The 4,844-nt window shown below is 49.0% G+C and overlaps 1 protein-coding gene across 13 annotated transcripts in view; it reads left to right on the top strand.

The window, feature by feature from the left end:
- Nucleotides 1-3,748: 3,748 nt before the first annotated feature.
- Nucleotides 3,749-4,844, top strand: part of RPP14 (ribonuclease P/MRP 14kDa subunit) — a 12,143-nt gene continuing 11,047 nt past the window's right edge. For 4 of the 13 annotated variants that reach the window (XM_010851599.1, XM_010851595.1, XM_010851600.1 and 1 more), the window contains exon 1: nucleotides 3,749-3,892. The gene's annotated coding sequence lies outside the window, so the exon portion shown is untranslated. The other 9 variants (XM_010851606.1, XM_010851598.1, XM_010851605.1 and 6 more) reach the window with 7 other exon arrangements.

Here is a 4,844-nt window from a genome sequence, read left to right as displayed (position 1 = left end):
CCTGGGTGTGACAGTGTTTCAACCTACAAACTCCTTTGGAAATCCTCTAGCCTGCCTGAATAGGTTTTTCTGGCCACATGTGATTGTTCAGAGCCTCCCAACTGTGAGAGGCAGGAGATGTTCTAAACTGTCTAAACACGGATTCTTTTGAGTAGAAAGATTGATTAGAAATTGTATTGATGAAGGGATTTTCACTTGTTGGGCCAATGTTTGCTGCTAAGTTTTCCATATCCCTTACCTGCTGTGTCCCTGGCAGTGTATTGATTAATATAATTGGCGTAAGTAGTAGCTTTAATGTTTGTAACCTGGGACCCTTGAGTTAATTCTTTTTCTTGTTATAGCCTACCACACCTTTGCTCTATAGGAATGCAACTTTATCTAATGCTTTTGGAGGGTGGCTACCTGACCAATCACCTTTAGAGAAAAATAAGTTTTCTGAAGTAAGGGTCTTAAAATGTTAACAGGGCTCCGGGCCAGAAGATGATGCAAATCACCTAAGCTTTTGCATATGATAAGTTTGCAGGAAGAAAGCCTGGCTTGCTGCCTGACCCTACCCCTTCCCCCATTATCCTCTATGCATAACTTAAGGTATAAAAACTGCTTTGGAAAATAAAGTGCAGGCCTTGTTCACCGAAACTTGGTCTCCCCATGTCGTTCTTTCTCTCACCTTCTGGCTGAATTATTCAGCCTCTTTTCTCCACTGAATTTCCTCACTGAGCTATCCTTATTTCAGCCTCTTTTCTTCACTGAATTTCCTCACTGAGCTATCCTCATTCTATTACTCTTTATATCCTTAATTAACGTTTAATTAAGCAGTTGTTTCCTGATCCTCGCCGACGCTGTCCCCGCTTCGAATTCCCTGGATCCACTGGGGCTGGACCCCGGCACCATTTCCTGAAAGGAGGTTAAAAAAGAGCAGAGGGGGTGGTCACAGATGGGGCAGTGGGAAAGTCCTCAAATTACCTGCCCTGGTCTGGGCCAGAGGGCAGCCCTGCTGGGGCTGTGGTCCTGGTGTTGCCAGCTTCCCCGGGACCCAGCGTTGCTGCTGTCTGGGCTAGAAATCATCATCAGGCTGTGGGCCTGGGGTTGCCAGTGCCTGTGATAGGCTGAGGGTCTCGTGGGACCTTATGCGGGGGGTGGGGGGAGGGAAGGATGTCCTTTGAGCAACAGGACAGCCCTGTCTGTTGACTGCTGGAGGAATCTTCCTTTTCCTCATTTCTGGATCTTTGGTCTGTAAGCCCTCAAGACAACGACCAGGAACCTCAGGGCACACCTAGACGTCTCCCGAGCTCCAGTAAGGACGAGAAGAGAAGAGATTCTTAGCGGCAGAAAGTGGCAGGAGGGACTTCTGTGGCAGTCCAGTGGTTAAGACTCCACTGCAGGGGGTGAGAGATTGATCCCTGGTTGGGGGACTAAGACCCCACATGCCAAGTGATGCGGGCAAAAAAGAAAAAAAAGGGGGGGGGCACAAAGATGACAATCCCAGTGACCCAAGTCAGAGCTGACTGGGATTAATTAACTCGCTAGAGGGCAACTCTGAGTGTCAGACTACAGTCCCCCACCACACCTCACAGAACCAGACGTGGTACTGAATACAGAAATTTTCAGATTGTACACAGGTATGACTGCATGTGCACCACACATTGTGCAGCACGCCCAGTGAGGTCCGGGGCTGCCTTCTGTGGTCTAACGCATTCGTAGTTCTGCTGTATGCTCTGTGCATATCCGCAGCAAACGGGACAAAAGCTATAAAAAGCTTCATCTCAGTTCAGATTAAGCATTATGCCAAATGAAGAAAGATTTGGTTTCCAGATTTTTCTTGGATTCCAGGGTGGTCCTCTCTCTCCTGCTGTGGGGAGTCGGGATGGGAGGTGACATCTTGAGGAAAATCTCTTCTTCCAAGTTGGAAAGAGGGGCATGCAGATGGCTATGGTCCAAGGCTCCCTCTGGTGACTGTAAGGGGCAAGTCCTGAGTTTTATTTAACAGGTTTTAACAGTGTTATAAAAACGATGCCTCCTCAGTTTAAAATAAACAAACTGGATGCTAAAACATTGTGAGCATCTCCTCCACCTTCTACACGGCCCCACCCTTCTTCCATCAGTCCACTTGGAACCCTTCTAGACATCACACTTATGTATATATGTATCCATGTGTACACTAGATGCTGAGGCCAGTAGGAACCCAAGTTTGGTTGCTTGCTGCTCGAAAAGTCAATACTCAGAGATGAGTGTTGGTGAAAAAAAGTTGCTTTATTCAGGCACTATTGCATGGCGCCTGGCACAAAGTAAGCCCTTGATTAATATTAGCTATGATGGACTATGTCTGAGACCATCTCCTAGTTGTGGGTTAGAGGAAAAAGGTTTTAAAGGGGAGTTTCAGGAGTGCACAAGCAAGGGGCTACATGCAGAACAGCACAGTCAGTTCCAGTAATTATCTCCAGACTGATTGTGCAGCGGTGTGGTCAGCATCATCTTGAAGGTTTTATGTGTAATCAGTCAGTAACTCTACTCCAAGGGTGGGCTGTTTCCATCTCCTTAAGGCCAGCCCCTGGAATTCTCAAGTGAGCGAGATGAATTCTCTTCTACTTACACATGGAAGGACTTCTGTACCCAAGAAGGGCTCACAGGCTCCTGCTTGGTTTCCCTCTTCCCTTTTTTTTTTTTTTGCTGCTTTTCAATCCTGAGGGGAACACGGGCAGGACAAGAAAGGGAATAAAGTTTTGGATCGAGAGACTCATCATAAACTTGTCAAGGGAACTCATTTTAGGGGTCCTTGGTAGGAGTTGAGAGCTGGGCACCGGATGGCAGTGGTGGAGCCAACACTGACAAGGCCCCAACCTCACGGGCTTTACATTCAAGTTTTGGCAGTCCCAGGCCCTGTCCTATAAATACCCCTGACATATCACGTAAGTGGTGGTAATATGGTGTAGTGTGGAGAGAACTGTCTAGAGTCAGATGTACTTATAACTGTGTGCTCTTGATCTTAGCCTGTTGTGCCTCAGTTTCCATCTCTGTAAAATGGATCATAATAATAGTGTCCTTAGGATTGTGTGAGAGTTCAATGAGATAATGTAGTTTTTTGCATAGTGCCTGGCCACAAAGTAAGCACTTGATTAATATTAGCTATAATTATTGAATACACATGGTATGTTTCATGAGTACAGGGGCCATATCATCTTGTTCCCAGTACTTATCACGTAATAGGGGCTCAGCAAGTACTTATTCAGTTAACGAATAGATGATACTTGGTTTACATTTGGAAACAGAACCATCTGGGCTTTTTATGTTAACCCAGACAGAATACCTACTATGCGCTGGGAGCCACAAGAGACACCGAGAAAGGGTCTTGCCCTTGGTGAGTGCTTTACATAGGAGATGCTCACCAGAAGAGATGCCAGATACAAATTTTTTTGAATGAATGAAGGCATGAGTGAGTGAATGCTCCTGGGCAGAGTCCCTTACCCCGCGCAGACATCTGCACACACGGCTTTCTGCAGAGTGGGCACTGCTGCTGCTGCTGCTAAGTCACTTCAGTCGTGTCCGACTCTGTGCGACCCCATGGACTGCAGCCTACCAGGCTCCTCCATCCATGGGATTCTCCAGGCAAGAACACTGGAGTGGGTTGCCATTTCCTTCTCCAAGAGTGGGCACTAGAGGGCACTAAGCATGGCGAGTCTCAGATTCAGAGTTACTCCTGGGTCCTTAGGAGAACTCCGCGCGGTGGCGTCACATCCGCTCTCCATGTCACGCTTCCGGGGGCGGGGCAGAGGAGCCAAACGTAAACACCCCGGAGTTTCCCCAGGCCGCAAGCTGCGCGGTAGCTCCACGTCTTGGTGGATTCTTGCAGTGAGTAAGAGTCCGGGAGGCGTCAGACTAGTCCGACGGAGAGCCGGTAGGCGGAAGCCCACAGCGGGGCGACTGTTTTCCGGGAGTGGGCTCAGTTGGCCGCCCTGGTGACGTATGGACGTGCGCGCCACGGGAGCGTGCGTAAGGCGGAGGGACGGCGGGCAGCGAGGAGCGGCCTCGGGTATCTCCCGCTCCGGCCGCGGACGCCACGGGCTAAGGCGAGGCTGGGTCGCGGACCATCCCGGGCTTCTCTGCAACACGGTCTCAGCCGCACCGGACGGCTGAGAGGACTGAGCGAGACCACGTGTGCAGAGCGCATGCGCCTGGCCTCAGGCGGGCGCGAAATCAGTGGCGGAAGTTAGAAAAAGTTGAAAACGTCTTCACCTGCCCAACAGTAGGGAATCGAGAGCTTTTTTTTTTTAATCATTGATTTCGTCTCAAAATCATATATTGAATGCTTGCTTTATGCGATGTATTGCTTTAGGTTTTTGGGAAACAACAGAACACGACAGAAAACCCCGTTTCTTTTGGAGCGTATATTCTAGTAGGGCTGGGGAGGGAAATTGAAATAAAGAACAAATGAACTTGACAGTTAATATTGGAGGGTGGTGAATGCCTTGAGGAAAAAGTAGAGCAGGGGCACGGGGCGGTGACATAAGAGAAAAATGCCACTGGAACAGATCGGGGGCTGAAATTGAACAAAGTCATGAAAGAGGCAAGGGAGTGAGCCACGTGGCTATCTGGAGGAAGATTATTTCTAGCATGTGGAAAAGCTAGGAGATACGTCCAGAGACCGGAGGGAAAAAGCTGGAGCTGGGGAGGCCGGCGTGGTGGAAGGAGCTGAGCAGGGGAGAGTGGTAAGACACGAGGTCAAGGCGTTGGAAGTACCGGGTATCGATCAGGTTGGACGTTACAGGGCTGTAAAGACTTTGGCTTTACTCTGAAAGGGGAACCTTTGCAAGGCTTCGAGCAGAGGAATGATGTGGCCTGTTTAGTTT

The sequence above is a fragment of the Bison bison genome, unplaced genomic scaffold (genome assembly GCF_000754665.1).
Source record: "Bison bison bison isolate TAMUID 2011002044 unplaced genomic scaffold, Bison_UMD1.0 scf7180017864304, whole genome shotgun sequence".
Taxonomy (NCBI): domain Eukaryota; kingdom Metazoa; phylum Chordata; class Mammalia; order Artiodactyla; family Bovidae; genus Bison; species Bison bison.
The sequence above is the reverse complement of the archived record's forward strand: the minus strand, read 5'-3'. Positions and strand labels throughout refer to the sequence as shown.